A 6,098-nucleotide genomic window follows, 5' to 3' on the forward strand; every position below is an offset into this window, starting at 1 on the left:
GAAAAACCCTGAGTCGGGGAGGCTACAACCTCGCGTAGCATGGGATCAAATTTCTATACGCGCGCTATAAGGGGGTGCCCCCCCTCTCGGTCCCAACCGGAAACACCCATGCCCCCTGACCGAATGACTGGCTTTAATCCTGGGCCAAGGTACCATCATCCCGGCCTCTCTGTTTGGTGTGTACACGGAAAGAGGTTACCAACTTACTAAACCGTATCCTGGCAATGAGACATGTGGTAGCACGGAAAGGGGAAGGGACGATAACACGGCTCCAACCATGTTAACGTCGGAAAAGTCGGATGACACAAGGCTGGCATGCTACAACAGTACCACCTTGCTGCCCTTCATGTCACCACATGATTAGGCCACCTCTCATCAGAGGTCATCGCAACTTTGGAACATGCGGGAAAATATCGATAACGTGGCTCCAACCACGTTAACGTCAAAGAGAGTCGGATGACGCAAGGCTGGCATGCTACAACAGTACCACCTTGCTGCCCTTCATGTCACTACATGATTAGGCCACCTCTCATCAGAGGTCATCGCAACTTCGGAACAACCGGGTCGTTGCCTTACAAGCAACGAGATATTTACCGACACTCATATGCCACACACAAACTTTCACATGAACATGCAAAACATCTGCCATATCAAATGTTCAAACAAGCTTGCCTGGTTCGGAGAAGTCGGAGTCTAGCTCGGCGAAGTTCGCGGCTCCGTCCCCTCTCCCGGAACCTACGGCAATCACGAAACGGGGTACTAACGTGAAAACCAACACATGCACAGAAACTTTGCCAAATATTTTTCAAATAAATCCCATAAAAAACTAGACAAAATTTGGAGATTGACAGAAAAAGAATCACTCAAAAATACCTTTCCATTAAAAAGTTATAAAGGTTTCTGTCCAGGGACCTTTCTGTAATGAAACAGAAAAGTTCCAGGGTTCTAACTGAGAAAAAAGAAAACGCTTCGTCTGGGAATGCGCAAGCGCAAGGAGAAAACGTATTTTGCCCGAAGGCGCCAACAGAAAACGGTTCGGGGAAATAAAACAGAGGCTGACACGCGGGGCCCGCATGTCAGGTTTGAAAGCTCGCCGGCGCCCGAAGACGGCGGTGGACGCCGGCGTCGAACTACGGCGAGTTAGGAAAAACGAAGGGTACCAAGAGCTTCAGGGTCTTCTTCCGCGTCGGTGGGTGGTGGACTCGTCCAACGGGGAGCACCACGTCGACGGCGACACTATCTCCGGCGGACGGCGGTTCAGGTGAGGTTGGGGAACTCCGGTGGAGGGCTGCAAAGTACGAATTGAGGCGCGGGTCAGAACGGGTGATGCAAGGAGAAGCTACTGGCAAGAGAATGGGGGCTGCGGAGCACACACGGGGGCGAATCGGGCTGGATCCCGTGGCGGATCGCGGCGGCCGGAGTCGAGGAAGGAGACCTCCTCGGGGCTCTTCCAGTGGCTAGGCGTGCTCTAGGGGAAGTGTAGGGCTGGTGGGTGCTCGAGTTGAAGCTCGGGGCCCCTATTTATAGGCAGATCGACGGGGTGGCCGTGAACGGAGAATCTCCGGCGAGCGATTACGGCGGAGCAGTGGGTTGGCAGAGGGTTTGAGCGGTCGGGCAGCATCAGTGGATGTCACGGGACTCGTTTTGCAGCTAAACGGAGCTGGCCCTGGCGTAATGGCGTCTGCCCACGGTGAGGTGACCGCACGGGCTCAACGGCGGCAGAGAGCGCGCTCCATGCCCTGGGGTTCACGACGAGAGTGGCAGCGCATTCGGGGGAGTGGACGGCCACGCGGCGGGCTCCGGTGGTTTGGGCAGCGCTGGGTGGAGTCGGCGGCGCCGTGTCTCCCGCTGGCGTCCGCAAAGCCGCCGCCGGCGTCGGTCACGGGGCGGCGCACCTTCTGCTGCTCGTCGCCGACGCCCGCAAGATGCCAGGCACTCGTGCGGTGCAGGAACAAGTGGGCGAGGACGAGGAGCAAGGCGACGCGAGGGTACTGGCGAGATCGACGCCCGTTTCTGAAGAAAACGACAGCAGCCACTGCAGTGTTGTCTGAACTTAACTGAAACTTGACATGACCATGCACTGCAGGTGTTCGACAGTAGGTTTTGGTAAAGAGATAAATTTTTCTGGAGCTGTAACTTGGTGAGATGATCACTCAAAGCACCCAGGGGCTGCATGAATTTACTTGGAATTTTTGGAGAAAGTTTTGAATGAATTTCACCAAATTTGGCAAATCTGGTCCAAACTTGCAGCTGATGTAGTTTGAAAATTTTGAACTGGAGACCAGTGGATCTTCATGGTTCCAGGTTGAGGGTTCAAAGGACTAGGAGGGGAAAGAAGTTTGGGGCCAAAAATCAAAACAGACAATGGGGTTCCTTTGTAAACCTCCAAGTGCTATAAGAGAAGACAGAAATTTGTTTGAATAGAATTTGAATGAAAAATAAATACATGGGGGGTTCAACTTGCTGGATTTGATGCAAATCATGATCCAGAGGTGAGGGAAGGGTTAGGAGAGAGGATTTGCACTAATGCCATGGCAAGAAGGAATAGTTGAAAGTGGCAAAGGACTTTCCAAAAGCCATAGTGCAAATTCAAGAAAAGGTTTTCAAAAGTTATTCTCTCAAATAAAAAAAAGCATTTTGTCTTGAGCCCAAATGAAGAGCAAGAACCCCCAAGGTCAAAGGCAGATCTTGGGTGAATCCAAATAAAATTTTTGCCATAAGGAAAACATATGAGAGGGAGAGTTCTCTTGAAGAAAATTTTTAAAATCACTCCCCTCAAGTCAAATAAAACCTTTTGAAAAATCCAATAAAAACTTGGGTGTCACACAGGGCTGAGGGTTTGTACCAGTAGCTATGTGTTTAATCTCTCTCTCTCTCTCGTGTTCTTGAGATGTCACGATCTTGATGTATTGCAGGCTTTGTTAATATAGTCGGATCATATGGTGTTTTCCACTCTCTATCTTGTTGTGATGAATTGAGTTTTTCCCTTTGAGATTTCGTTGTTATCGGATTGAATACTTTTATGGATTTTAGAACACTTGATATATGTCTTGCAATTGAATACTCGTGGTGACAATGGGGTATCATATTGATTCACTTGATATATGTTTTGGCACTCGACTCGCGGATTCCCGAGGTGACATTCGGGTAATCTATGCATAGGGATTTGATGCACATTCTTGTCTTTGTTTCTCCGGTTGAAATCTTGGGGCACTCTTTGAAGTTCTTTGTGTTGGATTGATTATTATGAATATGAATGAGCTTTGGTGTTATTTTAGTACGAACTCTAGGATAGATCGAACGGAAAGAATAGCTTTGTGTTATTTTAGTACGAACTCTTGAATACATCGAACGCAAAGAATAGCTTTGATATGGTTTCGTACCCTACAAAGAATTTATTCTTATGTTCTCCGCAAGGTAGGAACTTCGGAGTGATTCTTCATCGCACATTGAGGGATTGTTATATGATCTAATTATATAAGCATTATTGACAGGTTGCACTAGTGAAAGTATGAACTCTAGGCCTCATTTTCAAGCATTGCAATACCGGTTTTGTGCCCGTTTACTATTTGCTACCTTGCTGTTTTTATTTATACAGATTATAAAAATATATTTCTACCATCCATATTACACTTTTATCACCATCTCTTCGTCGAACTAGTGCACCTATACAATTTGCCATTGTATTGGGTGTGTTGGGGACACAAGAGATTTCTTGTATTTGGTTGCAGGGTTGTTTGAGAGAGACCATCTTCATCCTACACCTCCCACAGATTGATAAACCTTAGGTCATCCACTTGAGGGAAAATTTCTACTGTCCTACAAAACTCTGTGCTTGGAGGCCCTACACGAGTCTACAAGAATAAAGTTGCATAGTAGACATCAATCTCTTTTCTGGCGTCATTGTCGGGGGGTGAGTGCATGAAGGTATATCTTTAGATCTTGCAATTGAATCTTTTAGTTTCTTGTTTTATCACTAGTTTGGTTTATAAAGGAAAACTACAAAAAATGTGTCGGTGGAAACGACACCTATGGGATCACTCGAATCCCTTCTACGGTTGGTGGGCGCGGGGTTGTGCAAAGAGCAGGTCTAGAAGCCAGCACGAGGATCGTTTACCCAGGTTCGAGCCGCGAGGATGCGTAATACCCTAGTCCTGCTTTGGTGTATATTTGAATGTTCTTGAGCTATTGAACTAGTTACGGTGATCTGAATCCTCCCTTAGTATGCCTTGGGCCTTCTTTTATAGTCAAAGGGGGCGCCAAAGTGGCACACAGGAGGTGGAAAGGTATATACAGCGCACAAGCGTATCGCCTGTCATTACAGGACAAAATGCATTAAATGCGCTACTTAGGTGTCCCCTCGCTTTATCGGGGACGGTAACGAGGCCCGTCCCATCCGTGGCCGCTCCGTTTCGTCCCGACACGCGTCCAGGCCAACGGAGCATGCAGTGCCATGTAGGCTGGCAACCTGTTGAGTTGGCATGGTGGTAGGGTATTCACGAAGATTTGCATGCCACCACGCAGGTGCTTGACTAGTTGGATTAGTATCCACGTACCACCACGGGGGTACTTGCTTTAGTTGGTGGATCGGCTGCCGAGCTGGGGCGGCAAGGCCTTGCCGCGGTCTTCCGCATATTCCTGGCAAGGGTCTTGCCGGGGTCTTGCGGGTGTCTTCGGCAAGGAGCCTTGTCAGGGCCTCGTGGGCATCCTCGTCAAAGGGGCCTTGCAGTTGTCTTGTCTACTGGTTCTCATCTAGGCTTCGCGGGCCCTTTGTCTTCACAAAGATCTGCATGCCTCCACGCAGGCACTTCCCGAGCCTTGGTTCCAACGTTGTCGATGGTGTTGGAACTCTCAGGCTCAAGGGTGGCTGTGATGTCGGCATTCGGTGAGTTGCCCCGGGAAGGCTCTTGCCGGGGCTGCATAGGCCGCCCCGGCAAGGGTCTTGCCGGGGGAAAGCCCGTTTTGTTGCTCCGTCTTCTGCGCCCCTGGTTGGAGCGTTTCTCTGGTACTCTTGTGCCTCTGCTTCCCTCTTCTGCCCTGCTAAGTGTGGTCGCAGTCGTGGCTCTAACTGCCCATGCAGAAGTAAAGGGGTACAAAGAGAGCCCCTATTTTTGTACGCCGACAGGAGCCCCCGGGCCTGGGCCACACATAAGCGCAATGCGTTGTTGGGCTGGGCCCAGAATGGTGCACGGGCATGTGGTGCGGAGTTTTTACCGCAGTAACTTCCTCGTCTGTTGCGCATCCCCACGACCCGCGTTGAACGCGTGACGTGGGGGTCGTGCGTGGGGCCGTTGCTACCCGCCCGCGTCACATCACGGTTAATGGTAAAGAGGTTGTCCGCGCCTTCCCCATAAAAAAGGGGAAACTACAGGCGCGCTTCTCATTTACCCTCCGCGTCTCTTCAATCTCGGAACCATCGTTCCCCCCTTCTTCCTCAAGCGAAAAGCCGAAGCTCCCGCCCCTGTCCGCCGCCGCCGCGCCCTCATTGCTTTCAATCTTTCATTGCTTCTGATTCCTCACCTCTTCCCTGGCCGCCATGGAACCCAAAACCAGCAAAGGCAAGGGAGTGGCCGAGGACGCCGGGGAGAAGGAGGTGCCGGAGAGCGAGTTGCCGGTGCTTCAGACGCAGCTTGCCTTCTTCCCCTCGACGGTCGATGCGGTCCACCTCAGGGACTACTTTTAAGCCCATGTGGGGGAGGAAGACGACGGGGCATCCAGCCACGCACATCATCCCCGCCGATTTTGCCAAGGCCGGCCCGAATCGGTACCCCTTCTTCGTTGACTACTTCTCCTGCGGGCTCTGCCCCCCATTCTCCGATTTTTTCAATGATGTCATGCACACCTACGGCTGCCATCTTCTGGATTTCATGCCGACTGCCATGGCGCGCATGGCTTTCTTCGCCCACCTCTGCGAGGGCTTTGCCGGAGTGCATCCCAGTACGGCGATCTTTTGCCACTACTTCTATCCCCACATCCAGGCGGGGGGTGCCATCTCCGGCTGCGTAACCTGGATCCCACGGACCCAGGAGAAAGGCACATATTCGGAGGGCGCCCAGAAGGAAAGGTGGGAGGAGTGGCGCGGCCGGTGGTTATGAATC

The sequence above is a fragment of the Triticum aestivum genome, chromosome 5D, assembly GCF_018294505.1.
Source record: "Triticum aestivum cultivar Chinese Spring chromosome 5D, IWGSC CS RefSeq v2.1, whole genome shotgun sequence".
Taxonomy (NCBI): domain Eukaryota; kingdom Viridiplantae; phylum Streptophyta; class Magnoliopsida; order Poales; family Poaceae; genus Triticum; species Triticum aestivum.